This window comes from Boleophthalmus pectinirostris, unplaced genomic scaffold (assembly GCF_026225935.1).
Source record: "Boleophthalmus pectinirostris isolate CB_2022bp ecotype Guang Dong unplaced genomic scaffold, ASM2622593v1 HiC_scaffold_1, whole genome shotgun sequence".
Lineage (NCBI taxonomy): Eukaryota > Metazoa > Chordata > Actinopteri > Gobiiformes > Gobiidae > Boleophthalmus > Boleophthalmus pectinirostris.
Window position 1 is genome coordinate 37148414 of NW_026570970.1, and position 18299 is coordinate 37166712.

Sequence of the window (18299 nt, forward strand, 5' to 3'; positions counted from 1 at the left end):
TTGTTTCCAGGGCAACGGACGTGTGTCAAGTATTTTTCTCGGGTTCGTCCACGGCGTCCAAGATGTGCTTCAGGGCATCTGAACTCACGTGCAAAGGCGTCCAAATAGAGGTGTCCAGGGCATTTTTTGACGCCGCGGTTTGAACGCACCATAAGTGTGTGTGTGGTCTCCAGTGCAGTCATTTCAAGTACTACGCGACATCACACAGCACTGCCCTGATCACAGACACAGCAGGGGCAGAGTCTGAACTGCGGATACCTGTTAGACCAGGGGTGCGCAATACGTCGATCCCGATCTACCAGTCGATCGCCAAGGTCGTGTGGGTAGATCGCTGTGTCTTAGTACTCGTCTCTGACTCGATCGCGTTTGGACTCGATCTTGTCTCTCACTCAACAAGTGTGATCATATTTCATTACGGCCGCTGCTGTTGGTAATAAACTTGTAGCGGGTGCAGGAGCGTGTGGGGCGTCTCAGTGCAGCCTGTGCGCTCATTTGAAACCCGCGGAGACTCTACGGCGCATCACAAACACACACGCTCCCTATGCACGGCTCGTCTGCAACAGCGTGTGCCCTCGTGTACCAGCGTGCATCACAGGGCAGGTTCAACTTCCTAAACATCCTACCTGTCCATCTGCCTCACGTCAGCACGCCGCCCCTCGCCTTTTCACGCTCTCGCTCCTTCCTGCGTACAGCGAACACAAGCCCCTCCCACAGTGCGGCTGATTAGAAGAACAAGACCAAACGTGAAGCAAAAACCAGTCTAAATTTGTGTTCCAGTGTTGGCACAAAGCAGGTCTACAGCATAGAGCGGATCTACAGAACAGACCTACTGCCACATTTGGCTGAAGTTTGTCTAACAAAAGTGCACAAATGCATCTGTGTTTGTCACGATGTGCGTTTGGTTTGGTAAATGTGCAGAGGCTGGTAAATATCACTGCAAAACCAGAAAAGAATGAAACTCCAGTTTGGAACTTTAAAAAACAGGTTTAAAAATCTTACCTACTTCCTTCACTTTTTTCACAGTTTTGTGTAAAGTGCCAGAGGAAGTTCTCTTAAAGAAGAGGTTCTCAAACTGTGTGTGAAGGTCAAAAACGGGGCACAGAGTGTTTCAGTGCAGTTTGCTTGGCTTTGTATTAAGTAGATCATTTTGACTTGGTCATTTTGAAAGTAGCTCACATGCTGAAAAAGTGTGAGCACCTCTGTGTTAGACCAATCACACACACACGCACACACACACACACACTCTCCCCTTTAGTCCTTCAGATCTGGTCAAGTTTACAGTTCTATTTGAAAAGTGGTTGTGGGCGGAGTTTAGGTGTTTAGTCCCGCTTTAAGTAAATCCTCTTTCACTCTTAGACTCTTGGAGATGGTCATGTGAAGTTCTTGCGTGCGTCTGGTAAATGTGGACCTGTTTAATGTATGAGCTGCTCTGCTGTTTCTCATCGACTCATAAATAATGAGATTTTCCATTAGCACGAGCTTTAGATGTGTATCAAACATGTATGTGCTTTAGAGGGGCCCCTCTTCACAGGGGACATTTCCCATTATCAATTATAGTTTTATTTAGAAAAGAATGCTGGGAAACGTAGCACAGAGAGGCTTCGGTACAGATGGATTTCAGATTGTAGCATGTGATGAAGTCACACTCCCACACGAGGGTGAGAGAAATATGAACTCAACCATCATTTAAAATCAGGAATAAATCAAAACATACAGCGAATAAGGAATACTCCAGCACTAAATCATAATTAAATCATAGCTACACCAGGAATAAAGTGGTCCACAGTGATTCCTCACTTACTGTTTTTTTTTTTTTTTTTCAGAGTGTAAGTCACACTTTTTTTCATGGTTTGGGTGTTTCCTGTGACTTATACTCCAGTGTATTAAAATGTTCACACTAAATCGGTGAGAGGCTTTAGTCTTGTGTGTCAGTATCTACCACTCTACTGCACATGTCTCCTGCAGAAAGAGCCTCTGTTCTGTCTGCATCATGTCAGTCGATCGCACTATTACTTCTGCACCACTGAACAAGTTAACATTTAAACAAACTTAGAAAGCCGACTGAGAAAACTGAACACAAATCCCCCAAAAAAGAAAATCTGATTTTGCAGATTACAAACTGCAAGTCATGAAATCTGCAGCTGAAAACGATAATCGAGCAGCAGAAAGAAAGTTTGGAGTGAGAGAGAAACTTGTGACACCAGGAGGATGCACCATGAAACTTTCCTGAAGTCACTGGATGGATGGACAAAGTCTGGACTTCAGTGACACTGAAACCATCCTGTCGAGATTCAGAAAGACCCGAATAATTCTAACTGGAACTGATGCTGAGTCTGACGACAGCGACACAGAAGAGGAAGCGGCGCTCTGTTTACCTCCGGAGGTCGAGGCCGAGTTGCTCAGAAGTGACACCGAGGATGAAGAATTGAATGGATTTAGTGATTTGGAGTGAGATGGAGAGTTTGTTAAACTTGTTCTGTTCTGTTGTTTATGTTATAGTTTATTTGAAGAACTGTTCATATGTGACGTTAACAGTCTGTTGTTCTCTTCTATTGTTTTTACTACAACTTGACTTTACACAGGAAATGTCGGTTCCTGGTCTCTGACTTTATAAAATAATCCTTCCCCAAAAAGTGTAACATATTATATTTCTTTCTTCTTCATTACACATTTTATGGCTGGAGCAACTTACAGTCTGAAAAATTCAGTACCTTATACATTCTGAGCATTCTCATTATGATGAGTTTATAAGCTCTTTTCACAATTCTCAGAAACCAGAGCAGAGTTTTGGCATAGCAGTACTATAACAACTAGTATGCTAACCACACACTTTCTGACTATCAGACAGTAATTATAATTAGACAGACAATGGGCATTCATGTGTGGGAGCTGGAATCACAGCAGCTAACCTGTGGGTTAGTGGATCTGACTGTTCTACCAATGTTTATGTCGAGAGTGAGATTTAAGACACACAGGTCAAATACATGAAGCTTTTAATAGTGAGTCTTTTTTTATTGTTTCTCTTCACACAAAATAAAACCAAATCAAAACTTTTGATCAATCACGATGAGATTCCGAATGTCAGATTCTCAGACGGGTCATGGACAGTTTTCCCTGTTGATCACATTGTACGTTACAATAAAATCTCCAAAATGAAAACACACAAATGTTGACCCTGATCATTTCTAATAGTGACTAGAGTCAAGAACTCACGGTATAACAACACATCCATCCATTTTCTTCTGCTTTATCCGGGGCCGGGTCGCGGGGGCAGGAGTCTGAGCAGGGCCTTCTAGATTGTCCTTTCCATGAACACTTCCTCCAGCTCCTCTGGGAGGATCTCGAATCGTTCCCAGGCCAGCTCAGAGACTTAGTCCCTCCAGTGTGTCCTGGGTCTTCCTCAGGGCCTCCTCCCAGTGGGACATGCCCGGAACACCTCCCGAGAGAGGCGCCCAGGAGGCATCCGAAACAGATGCTCGAACCACCTCAACTGGCTCCTCTCGACGTGGTGGAGCAGTGGCTCTACTGCGAGCTCCTCCTGTGTGACTGAGCTCCTCACCCTATCTCTAAGGCTACGTTCAGACTGCAGGGCTTAACGCTCAATTCCGATTTTTTTGTGAAATCCGATGTTTTTGCGAGGTCGTTCACATTTCCAATTAAATGCGACTTGTATGTGATCCCCTGCGTGAACGTTAAACGGCCCGAAAGTGTCCCACATGTTCACTGGAGACACGACAACGTCAAGCGCAGTGAGCGTGCTCTGTGTTTACGGAAGTTGTTCAAACATGGACGCAGCATTGAGCACCTGGAGATTTTAAAGTTCCTCTCGTACCGGAGCCAGAACATGAACAACTTACTTGTTGAGAAGGAGAAGGACGAGGTTTTTGGTCGTGGTGTTTTGTGGGGCAGTCGGTTCAAAGGAACGTGTGGATGTGGAGACGGAGCCAAGAGTGGTGAGTGGTGATGTGCTTCACTTCAGTCACATGGAGTTCATTAACAATGTTCACCTACTTCAGCGCAGAATAGTGACGTTTGTGTCTTGTTGATAACGTGTAAGTGGATGAATGCACTTTGGCATGTCAAAAGATCGGATATGTATCGGTTTCAGGACCACATATCCAAGTGGCCTGGGTCATTCAGACTGTCATTAAAAGATCAGATACAGGTCACTTAGAGGCCCAAAAATCGGATTTTGGTCACTTCAGGCTGCAGTGTGAACATAGTCTAAGGGGGCGCCCAGCCACCCTGAAACTCATCTGACCTCTTCTATCCATGATCTTGTCCTTTTGGTCATTACACGATGCATATTACGGTGTCCTGCTGTTGTCCTGTTGGCTTCATCAGACCAGGACCTGCAGCACTGGGGCAGTCTGTAGCTTAGTGTGAAGTGGTTGGAATGAGGATCAGCTCCTTCAAATCCAAAGCCGTAGTTCCCGATAGGAAAAAGGTGTCTTGTCGTCTCTGGGTGGGTGGACAGTACCTGCCTCAACTGGAGGAGTTCAAGTATCTCGGGGTCTTGTTCTCGAGTGAGTGGAGGATGGAGTGTGAGATTGACAGGTGGATTGGTGCAGCGTCTGCAGTGATGCGGTCGCTGTATCGGACCGTTGTGGTGAAGAGGGAGTTGGGTTGAAAGGCGAAGCTGTCGATTTACTGTCAATCTATGTTCCTCTCCTCACCTATGGTCATGAGCTCTGTTTTACAACATTTAACTAAATTCAAAGAGCTGCTTCATGTGTGTTAAAGATGTTTGTCCTGTAAAATGTCATGTCATCTGAAATGTACAGTCAGCAGTGTTGGGAAGGTGACTTTTAAAATGTAATCCCCTACAGATTACAGATTACAAACCCCCAAAATGTAGTTTGTAACATAATCCATTAAATTACTTAAAGTGAGTAATGTAATCTGAATACTTTGGATTACCTGATTTGCTGTAGAGAAGCAAAGACTAGGACATCTTCACGTAAGATGTTTTATCTGATAAAAGAAAATAAAAAGTCCAGACTTTACTCAAACAAATTAAACATATTATTGATAGAAGAGAAGGAGACACGTCCACACAGCAGGATTTAGTCCTGTTAAATCCTGTTTGAGACATGGTTTAGTCCTGGTTTAGTCTTGGTTTAGACATGGTTTAGATCTAACTCAGGACTAAACCAGGACTAAAACCAGGTCTAAACTAGATCTGAACTAGACCTGTTTTAGACCTGGTTTAGATCTGGTTTTACTTCTGGTTTAGTCCTGGTTTAGATCTAGTTTAAAAATGTGAAAACAGGAAAATACATTAATACATACATTGTAATGCATTTATTTCAACAAAGTAACTGTAATCCAATTACCACTCATTAAAACAGTAACTGTAACTAAATACAGTTACTCCTAATTTGTACTCTCATTACCTAACTCCAGTACATGTAATCTGTTACTCCCCAACACTGACAGTCAGAGAAAAGTCCTGAAGAACCACTAAAACAGAACTAAACCAGGACTGGGGCACTGGACTAGACCTGAACCAGGATCCTGGACAGGACCTGGGAGAACCTGCAAACTCAATTACAAAATAACATTCAAGTGGATTATGTTTTTATTAATGTGTTCATGTATTTGACTTCATTAAGAGTAACACGACGTATTTAGATCATCATGTTCCTTTTGTTGTTCTGAAAATGATATATTCACCGAAAGCAACGTATTCATGTTTTAAAAGTTTCACTTTTGTATCTGACAATCTGAGTGCCCCTTCTCTTTGCTCTCCATGCAAAGTCACTCCCCCTTCAGAGCACTATCACAACACAATCAGCACTAAAGACCAGGAATGCTGCGTACAGTTTTGTATCATGTTTTTGTGTGTTTATGGAGAATATTCCTGTGGGAACATGGGCAACGTAGGCTTGTGGGTGGAGCCTTGTACAGAATCTTACAACTAACTGTAAGGAGGGTTTGGATAGGGCCCAGGAGAGATCGCTAGATTCCTCAAACATGCGTGGACGACTCTTAAACCTCTAGTACATGAGAGAAAGCTCAAAATCGATGTTGCATAATACGTCCTTTTTAATAATCTGAAACAGAACAGAAACAGTGAAGTGTACAAATATTTAGTGCGGGGTTTGAACCTGTGACTCTACGGTTGTGGGGCGAGTGCTGCACGTTCTTGTCTTTCTAATGTAAACGCTGTTATTTCTGTTCCGTGTTATTTCCCTGAGCCTCTGAGCTGGTTCTGTCTGACCCGGATAAGTGCAATGTCCACTGCACTCATGTCAAACCATACACTGGAACAAGAGGAGGAGAGAGGGAGGAGGAGAGAGGGAGGAGGAGAAGAGGAGGAGAGGAGGAGGAGAGGAGGAGGAGGAGAGGAAGAGGAGAGAGGGAGAATGAGAGTGAGCGGGAAAAGTGGCCTGTCCACTCCACTCATGTCAAACACAGAAGAACAAGAGGAAGAGAGGTAAAAACGCCACGAACAAGAACGGAACGAACAGAAACAACGGAGAGAAAGAAGAAGAAGGAGACGAGGAGGAAGAGGAGAGAGAGAGGAGAGGAGGAGAGGAGGAGAGGAGGAGAGGACAGAGGAGGAAGTGCAGGCGCCCAGTCTGAGTGTAATCACAGGCTCAGAGGAAAGAGACAAACCAAAACAGGAGAAAAGATACACACAATACACACAATACACACAATACACAGTACAAATACACACACAATACACACACATACACAGTACACAAATACACACACATACACAGTACAAATACACACACACACACAGTACAAATACACACAATACACAGTACAAATACACACATACACACAGTACACACACAGTACAAATACACACACACAATACACAGTACAAATACACACACACTACACAGTACACATACAATACACACAATACACAGTACAAATACACACACACAAATACACAATACACAGTACAAATACACACACAACACAGTACAAATACACACACACAGTACAATACACAGTACAAATACACACACACACAGTACAAATACACACACACAGTACAACAGTACAAATACACACAATACACAGTACAAATACACACAATACACAGTACAAATACACAGCACACACACAGTACAAATACACACACAACACAGTACAAATACACGCATCACACAGTACAAATACATCACAGTACTACACAGTACAAATATACATACAACTATACACAGTACAAATACATACAATACACAGTACAAATACACACACACAACACAGTACAAATACACACAATACACAGTATAAATACATACACACAATACACAGTACAAATACAGTACACACACACACAGTACAAATACACACAATACACAGTACACAAATACACACACAACACAGTACACACAAATACACACACAACACAGTACAAATACACACACACACACAGTATAAATACACACACACACACACACAGTACAAATACACACACAATACACAGTACAAATACACACACATAACACAGTACAAATACACACACACAATACACACAGTACACAGTACAAATACACACAATACACACACACACAGTACAAATACACACAAATACACACAATACACAGTACAAATACACACACACAACACAGTACAAATACACACAATACACAGTGCAAATACATACAACAGCAGTATATAAATATATACAACTATACAGTACAAATACACACACAACACGGTACAAATACACACACAACACAGTACAAATACACACACAACACAGAACAAATACACAATACAGATACACACAATACACAGTACAAATACACACACAACACAGAACAAATACACAATACAGATACACACAATACACAGTACAAATACACACACAACACAGTACAAATACACGCACAACACAGTACAAATACACGCACCACACAGTACAAATACATCCAGCTACACAGTACAAATATATACAACTATACAGTACAAATACATACAATACACAGTACAAATACACACACAACACAGTACAAATACACACAATAAACAGTATAAATGCACACACAATACAGTACAAATACACACAATACACAGTACAAATACACACACAACACAGTACAAATACACACACAACACAGTACAAATACACACAATACACAGTACAAATACACACACAACACAGTACAAATACACACAATACACAGTACAAATACACACACAACACAGTACAAATACACACACTACACAGTACAAAAACACACACAACACAGTACAAATACACACACAACACAGTACAAATATACACACTACACAGTACAAATACACACACAACACAGTATAAATACACACAATACACAGTACAAATACACACACTACACAGTACAAATACACACACAACACAGTACAAATACACACACTACACAGTATAAATACACACAATACACAGTACAAATACACACACAACACAGTACAAATACACACACAACACAGTACAAAAACACACACAACACAGTACAAATATACACACTACACAGTACAAATACACACACAACACAGTACAAATACACACACAACACAGTACAAATACACACACAACACAGTACAAAAACACACACAACACAGTACAAAAACAAAAACACAGTACAAATACACACACACTACACAGTACAAATACACACACAACACAGTATAAATACACACAATACACAGTACAAATACACACACAACACAGTACAAATACACACAATACACAGTACAAATACACACAATACACAGTACAAATACACACACAACACAGTACAAATACACACAATACACAGTACAAATACACACAATACACAGTACAAATACACACACAACACAGTACAAATACACACACAACACAGTACAAATACACACAATACACAGTACAAATACACACAATACACAGTACAAATACACACACAACACAGTACAAATACACACAATACACAGTACAAAAACACACACAACACAGTACAAATACACAACACAGTACAAATACACACACAACACAGAACAAATACACAATACAGATACACACAATACACAGTACAAATACACGCACAACACAGTACAAATACACGCACCACACAGTACAAATACATCCAGCTACACAGTACAAATACACACACAACACAGTACAAATACATCCAGCTACACAGTACAAATATATACAACTATACAGTACAAATACATACAATACACAGTACAAATACACACACAACACAGTACAAATACACACACTACACAGTACAAATACACACAATACAGTACAAATACACACACTACACAGTACAAATACATCCAAATACACAGTACAAATACATACAACTGCAGTGTACAAATACACACACAACACTGTACAAATACACACACACACAGTACAAATACACACACCTACACAGTACAAATACACACAACTGCAATATACAAATATATACAGCTACACAGTACAAATACACAAACTGTAGTATACAAATATATACAACTATACAGTACAAATACATACAACTACACAGTACAAATATACACAACTACACAGTACAAATACATACAAGTACACGGTACAAATACACACAACTACACAGTACAAATACATATAACTACACACTACAAATACATACTGTTATGTAAAAATACACACAACTGCTCTTGTAAAAATACACACTACACAGTAAAAATACACACAGCACTATACTGTAAAAATTCTTACAATTACACTTAAAAATACATACAACTACAGTACACTTTAAAAATACATACAACTACACCACCTTACAGAGGCAGAACAGCATAACCTCATGTTTGGTCAAAACCGAGTTCATGTCACTTGAATGTGAATAAATATCGTGAAAAATATTGAGCTCAAAATTGCCCATTGACACTTATTTGGCAGTTCCTGTACCTGTACACATGGAATAAAAATAATGCCATAAATATTTTGTACTTGTAAAAACAGTCTCACATGTGATATAAAGTTTTGCAACTGTACAAACCAATCTGTTTGTGCAAAAAAAAAAAAAGAAAAAAAAAGTGCTTGTGCTAATATATTTTGTACATGTATGTGTACAGTAGTTTTGCAAATCTGTAGTATTATTTTGTGTGTGCGCAAGTAATTTTTATTTTTTTTTTATTTTTTTTATCTTCACCACTGATTTGAATGTGTGTAAAACAGTTCTGTAGCTGTAGAACTATTCTGTGTGTGGGAGAGCGTTCAGGTACAACACTGCACCTACAGGCTTGCAAAAGTCTTAACACAAACACAAAACTATTCTGCGAGGACGGATTATTTTTGGCACAGTTTTTACATCAATTTTTTTCCCGTCAAGAAACAGACAGTCACCCCTGCTACGGAAACTGTGTCCATAGATGAGTAAGAAGAGAATCAACACCGAGTACTGATGTCTATGACGCCCAGCCCTAAAAAAATACACACACTACACTGTAAAAAGAGAACATCAGTGTGGACAGGTAAAAACAGCATCACATGTGAACCTGCCAGTCCCTTCTCTGTCAAACACCGTCATGGGCCGTCACACCACCAGCACTTGTGTGGTACGCCGAGCCCACGGGGACAGACCCAGACCACAGCGGTGCATTGTGGGTCTGCTGAGAATCACAGCTGACTTTTCTCACCCTGAACATGGACTATTAAAGCCTCAATCCCTCAGGCAGGAACCTCACTCAACCACTGGGCCCGGTCAAGCAGAAGTAAACAACAAGGCCAAAAATTCAAGTTAATGCATCTGATATAAAAATGTATTGAACAGATACATATGTACTCTAGTTTATGAAACTGTTGACCTTTTTTCTGTACCATTTTTGGTTCTAAAGTTCCATATGTTTTAAACAGACCATGTATGAAACATGGAACAAAAATTATTTCCCAAATTTCAAAGACCTGCAAATCATGTCAATAAATGGATGTATTTCATCATATCTTGTGTTATTCCATCTTTGAACTGTTGATGAAGACACATAATTAAAAAAAAATATTTAAAATGATAAAAATTTGCTTGGAAGGACTGACATATTTTATAGAAATAGTTAACTTGAATTTTTGGCCTTGCTGTTTACTTCTGCTTGACCAGGCCCTTATGTTGGTCACTTTATTTATGTTTATCACTTTATTTATGTTTGTCACTATTCATGCTGGTCACTTTATCTATGTCGATCATTTTATTTATGTCAATCATTTTATTTATGTTGGTCACTTTATTTATGTCGCTACTGTTGCGGTGAAAAGACTGAAAAGGGTTTGTCTTTTGGATGCATGTGCACTTAACTTTATGTTACAGTCTATACTATTGAAATATACCAGCTGCAGTATCCTGGTTACTGGAAACCGGGATACTGCTTTATTGAGATACTGAGCCCGGGATACTGCGTCTACATGCACCATGACGAAACCGGGATTCTCAAAAAACCCGATCATAACCAGGATACTGATGGATGTGCATGTAAACACAGTCAGTAACTCCTACTACTGGACTAAAGCAGAACCGAACCAAGACTAGATTTGGACTCACTGGGTTCAAACCAGGACAAGACCAGTTTGAACTCACCCAGGGCTCTTTTGGGTTTATTACAAACTGTTTTTTAGAGCGAAAGTAGATTTCAAAAGTGTTACTCAAGAAAACTAAGTGCAAAATATGTTAAATAATCTCACCAAATGAGATCACTTTCAGTCTTATCTTTGTCAAAACTCCAGATATGCTTTTAACAGTGAACGGACGGGAGTGAAGGGAGGAGATGGAGGAGGAAGTGCACTCATTTATCAGATCTGTCCATCAGAGGAACGGTAACAACATGGTGCTATCTGTGTTTACACATGCTCACGGTATGTGGCCAAGGAAGTCAGTCTGCAGGGACAAACATGGCAGCTTATACTAGTACATGAGCAAGGGCCTAAAATCCACTGAAGACATCTCCAAACTTCTGATCCACAAATGTTGAACCTTCTCACTATTTGTTTAAGATCAGCTCCACAAACTTGTCATACTAATCTTTTGGTTTAAAGTCCTTTCAGCTGGAACACGCAGGACTTTGGGGTTGAATAATGCCTCCACTTTCTGAAGAAACTGTGAAAAAATTATTTGACTTGAGTTTCTTTCTCCTGACAGAAAAGATTTAGAATTTTGAGCCAGTGAACTCAAAAACGAGGTATGTACTGAACCGTAATTTTTGCGTACGTAATAATTACTAATAATAATACATTGGAACTATACAGCACTTTTTTGGACAGTCAAAGATGCTTTACACACAAATAGGAAGTGACACTATAGAAAATGGGGTGGGGTTTAGTAATTTATTATTATGTAATCAGAGTACAAATTATGAGTAACTGTATTCAGTTACAGTTACTGTTTCAGTGAGTGGTAATTGGATTACAGTTACTTTGTTGAAATAAATGGATTACATGGTGGTATTTTCCAGTTTTCACATTTTGGGCTAAACCTGAACTAAACCAAGACTAAAACCAGGACTAAACCGGGTCTAAACCAGGTCTAAACCAGGTCTAAACCAGGTCTAAACCAGGACTAAAACCAGGACTAAAACAGGTCTAAACTAGGTCTAAACCAAGTCTAAAGACCAGGTCTAAACCAGGTCTAAACCAGGACTAAAACCAGGACTAAATCAGGACTAAACCAGGTCTAAACCAGGACTAAAACCAGGACTAAATCAGGACTAAACCAGGTCTAAACCAGGACTAAACCAGGTCTAAACCAGGGCCAATTTGAAGAGAACAAACATGAATTTTCAGGATGTGGTTGGTACATTCATGTAGTTTTAAAAAACATGACAATATCAAGTAATCCAAAGTATTCAGATTACGTTACTCACTTTAAGTAATTTAATGGATTACGTTACAAACTACATTTTGGGGGATGTAATCTGTAATCTGTAGGGGAATACATTTTAAAAGTCACCTTCCCAACACTGCATATATGTTATAGATTTTTAATACTTTTATTTATGTATAAGGGCAGAAAAAAATACACAGAGGTGCACTGCAATGTGAACATATTTCTAGGCATTAAGAAAAGAAACATATATAAAGTGGACAGTGGCGTATATAAGAAAGTGATGCTGCGCTATGACAGTTTGCTGACTCTTGTGAGCTTTAAGACATGCTATAATGTTACTTGATTAAAAACATACCAAGAGTGTTCACACATTTGACTAACCTTTTATTATTAGTCTGTCGACATCCCCAAAGCTCACAATGCTCTGCTCCACCTTGTGATGTCATAAAATGGTGGTTTTCATGTGAACACCTCCTCTTACCTTTACTTGATGATCCAAATGATTCTAGTGAAGATGTGTGACCTGTGTGAAGTTGTCCCCCATCAAACACAAACCTACACCAAAACTCTGTCAATCATTTGTGCTTCATTTGTGTCACTGCCGTCAGCCGAGCAGAAATGACCTCATATCATTTCAGCAAAAATAATAATAACTGCATTACACACTATACTGTAAAAATACTTACAATTACACTACACTTTAAAAATACCTAGAACTGCACTACACTGTGACAATACACACAACTACACTAGAGAAAACTGTGGCACTGTGGGCAGGAGCGGGCGGGTGGGATGATAAACTGCAGTCCAGCAAACTAAGTATGAGCTTAAAGTCAAATATAGAAATGATGAATGTAAACATATCATGCATCATTTGTGCTGGAGATTTTATTTGGCATTAATAAAACATTTTAAGCAGTAGACCGTCCCCTTTCCCATACACCACGCAGACCGTCCCCCCTGTCCCGTACGCTGTGTGGACAGTCCCTCCTCCCCTAAACCAGAACTAAACCAGGCTCTAAAACCAGGACTAAACCAGGTCTAAAACAGGTCTAAAACCAGGACTAAAACAGGTCTAAAATCAGGACTAAACCAGAACTAAACCAGGTCTAAAACCAGGACTAAACCGGGTCTAAAACAGGTCTAAAACCAGGACTAAAACAGGTCTAAAACCAGGACTAAACCAGAACTAAACCAGGTCTAAAACCAGGTCTAAACCAGGTCTAAAACAGGTCTAAAACCAGGACTAAACCGGGTCTAAAACAGGTCTAAAACAGGTCTAAAACCAGGACTAAAACAGGTCTAAAACCAGGACTAAACCAGGTCTAAAACAGGTCTAAAACAGGTCTAAAACCAGGACTAAACCAGGTCTAAAACAGGTCTAAAACCAGGACTAAAACAGGTCTAAAACCAGGACGAAACCGGGTCTAAAACAGGTCTAAAACCAGGACTAAACCAGGTCTAAAACCAGGACTAAAACAGGACTAAAACTAATAAAAATAAACTAATAAAAAATGTATAAATGTAGAATTAAACTTGCACAATTGAAAACTGTTACAGCACAAAACAGCACAAACCAAATACAAATGTTTGGTGTAATTTTCTGCTGTTTTGAGGCTGTTTCACATTTTGAGAGGCTGGATGACGCCAACAGCCCAAAATTAAACTGTTCATATCTTAAGAACTAAACTTTTTGCAGCACAAAACAGCACAAACGATTGACTCCGTTTTGTGTCGTTTTCGAGCATGTTGAAGTTTCCTGGAGGCTGGCTGACCCCAGTTTGACCTGGAAAAGAATCATTAATATTTCCAAAACTAAAACAGCACAAACCAAACTTTTTGCAGCACAAACGAAGCACAAACTATTCACATGAGTTTTTGTGTAGGTGTGCGTTTGGTACGAGGCCAACTTCACGGAGGCAGGTGTGTGTGGTTTAAAAACACAGTGGAGCTCTTCCTGTATCACCACATGACATCACAAGTTGGAACAGAGTGTTTTCTGTTTGAGAGACGAACTCTGTCTAAATAAATGTGCAGGTTTTGTGAATGAAACAAAACACAACTCCAGCTCTGTTTGTGATGAGGACAGTGTTGGGAAGGTGACTTTTAAAATGTAATCCCCTACAGATTACAGATTACATACTCCAAAATGTAGTTTGTAACAGAATCCATTCAATTACTTAAAGTGAGTAATGTAATCTGAATACTTTGGATTACTTGATTTGCTGTAGAGAAGCAAAGACCAGGATATCGTAACAAAAGATATTTTGTCTGTTAAAAGAAAATAAAAAGTCCAGACTTTACTGAACCAAATTAAAAATATTATTGATAGAAGAAGAGGAGACACGTCCACACAGCAGGATTTAGTCCTGTTAAATCCTGTTTGAGACATAGTTTAGACCTGGTTTAGACCTGGTTTAGTCCTGGTTTAGACCTGGTTTAGACCTGGTTTAGACCTGGTTTAGACCTAGTTTAGTCCTGGTTTAGACCTGGTTTAGTCCTGGTTTTAGTCCTGGTTTTAGTCCTGGCTTGTACCTGGTTTAGACCTGGTTTTAGTCCTGGTTTTAGTCCTGGTTTAGACCTGGTTTTAGTCCTGGCTTGTACCTGGTTTAGACCTGGTTTAGACCTGGTTTAGTCCTGGTTTAGACCTGGTTTAGATCTGGTTTAGTCCTGGTTTAGACCTAGTTTAGACCTGGTTTAGACCTGGTTTAGTCCTGGTTTTAGTCCTGGTTTAGTCCTGGTTTTAGTCCTGGTTTGTACCTGGTTTAGACCTGGTTTAGTCCTGGTTTTAGTCCTGGTTTTAGTCCTGGTTTTAGTCCTGGTTTTAGTCCTGGATTGTACCTGGTTTGTACCTGGTTTGTACCTGGTTTAGACCTGGTTTAGACCTGTTTTAGTCCTAGTTTAGACCTGGTTTTAGAAGTGGTTTAGTGTCCGTCAATGAAAATAAAATGTGAAAACAAGAAAATCCCTCTGTGTAATCCATTTATTTCAACCAAGTAACTGTAATCCAATTACCACTCACTGAAACAGTAACTGTAACTGAATACAGTTACTCATAATTTGTACTCTGATTACCTAACTCCAGTACATGTAATCTGTTACTCCCCAACACTGGACGAGGAAACATTAGAACATAAACGGTTTCATGTGAGTCGTTTAAATGATCATGTTGTGTGTAAAACTGTGTGTTTTTTGTGCCAGTCTGTGTTGTGTGTTGTGTGTTGTGTGTTGTGAGTTGTGTGTTGTGAGTTGTGTGTTGTGTGTTGTGTGTGTGTGTGTTGTGAGTTGTGTGTTGTGTGTTGTGAGTGTGTGTGTTGTGTGTTGTGTGTTGTGAGTTGTGTGTTGTGAGTTGTGTGTGTGTTGTGTGTTGTGAGTTGTGTGTTGTGAGTTGTGTGTTGTGAGTTGTGTTGTGTGTTGTGAGTTGTGTGTTGTGTGTTGTGAGTTGTGTGTTGTGTGTTGTGAGTTTGTGTTGTGAGTGTGTTGTGTGTTGTGAGTTGTGTGTTGTGAGTTGTGTGTTGTGTGTTGTGAGTTGTGTGTTGTGAGTTGTGTGAGTGTGTGTTGTGTGTGTGTTGTGAGTTGTGTGTGTGTGTGTGTTGTGAGTTGTGTGTTGTGTGTTGTGAGTTGTGTGTGTGTGTGTTGTGAGTTGTGTGTGTGAGTTGTGAGTGTTGTGTTGTGTGTTGTGATGTGTGTGTGTTGTGTGTTGTGAGTTGTGAGTTGTGTGTTGTGAGTTGTGTGTTGTGTGTGTGTTGTGAGTTGTGAGTTGTGTGTTGTGAGTTGTGTGTTGTGAGTTGTGAGTTGTGTGTTGTGAGTGTGTGTGTGTTGTGTGTTGTGTGTTGTGAGTTGTGTTGTGTGTTGTGAGTTGTGAGTTGTGTGTTGTGAGTTGTGAGTTGTGTGTTGTGTGTTGTGAGTGTTGTGAGTTGTGTGTTGTGTTGTGAGTGTTGTGAGTGTGTTGTGTTGTGTGTGTGTGTGTGTGTGTGTGTGTTGTGTGTTGTGAGTTGTGTGTGTGTGTGTGTTGTGAGTTGTGTGTTGTGATGTTGTGTGTTGTGTGTTGTGAGTGTGTGTGTGTGTTGTGTGTGTGTGTGTGTGTTGTGTGTGTGAGTGTGTGTGTGTGTTGTGAGTTGTTGTGTTGTGTGTGTGTGTGTGTGTTGTGAGTTGTGTGTTGTGAGTTGTGTGTTGTGTGTTGTGTGTTGTGAGTTGTGTGTGGTGTGTTGTGAGTTGTGTGTTGTGTGTTGTGTGTTGTGTGTTGTGTGTTGTGTTGTTGGTGTTTGAGTGGAGTCGGGTGCATTCTTCAGGCTCGGTTATGTCCGGTGTCTGAACAGCTGAAAGAGCCATGGTATGTCCCACTATAGTGTTCTGTGGAAGAGGGGGAGGAAGAGGGGGAAGAGAGAGAGGGGTGAGCGCGGGGGAAAGAGGAGGAACGAGGGTGTGGGGGAGGGGTGAGAGAGAGAGGGAAGAGGGAAGAGGGCAGGAGTTTCCAGGAAGACACCTCTGGAATGAAGCCAGAAAACAGAGTGATGACAGCTGCTGCGAAAGAAAGAGAGAGATAGAGAGAGAAAGGAAAAGAGAGAGAGGAGAGAAGGCAAGAGAGAGAAAATGGGAGAAGCAAGGGGGGAGAAAGAGGGAGAAAAAGAGTCTGAGAGAGAGATGAGTAGGAAGGAGGCAGAGGGAGAAACAGTGAGACGGGGAGAAGAGAGAAAGAGGGGACAGGACCGAAAGAGACTGGGTGAAAGAGAAAGAACGAGAGGAGGAGGAAAGAGAGAAGGAGGAAAGAGAGAAGGAGGAAAGAGAGAAGGAGGAAAGAGAGAAGGGGAGAACCTCTGGACGTGAGTCAGAAAAAGAAGTGATGACAGCTCTGGTGTGAAAGAGGAAAAGAGAGAGGGAGAGAGGAAGCAGTTTGTGAACGGCCTGTGATCCTAAAAGACTAAAGGATTTTATCCCAACACAACAGTTACATTTACTCGAGTAACTTTTAAAAACTCTACTTCTCTGAGTAGTTTTAAGACAACATACTTTTACTCCTACTTGAGTAAAATATTGTAGAGTGTGGAAATACTCTTACTTGAGTAATATAGTACAGAGTATCAGTACTCTTACCTGAATAATATACTACAATTTAACAGTACTCTTACTTGAGTAATATATAGTACAGTGTAACAGTACTCTTACTTGAGTAATATATAGTACAGTGTAACAGTACTCTTACTTGAGTAATATATAGTACAGTGTAACAGTACTCTTACTTGAGTAATATATAGTACAGGGTATCAGTACTCTTAAGTGAGTAATATAGTACATTGTAACAGTACTCTTACTTGAGTAGTATATAGTACAGTGTATTAGTACTCTTACTTGAGTAATATATAGTACAGAGTATCAGTACTCTTACTTCAGTAATAGTATAAAAAAAAAAATCTGATCAAACTTTGTTTATATAGAACTTTTCACACAAAAATACACATAAAGCGCTTAAAGTAGTACAGAGTATCAGTACAGTTACTTGAGTATTATAAAGTACAGTGT

General features: G+C 40.1%; 1 protein-coding gene across 1 annotated transcript in view; it reads left to right on the plus strand.

Annotated features, from left to right (window-relative positions):
- LOC129408942 (uncharacterized) overlaps positions 1–18299 on the plus strand; it is a 39395-nt gene that overhangs the window by 17254 nt on the left and 3842 nt on the right. The window lies entirely within an intron of this gene.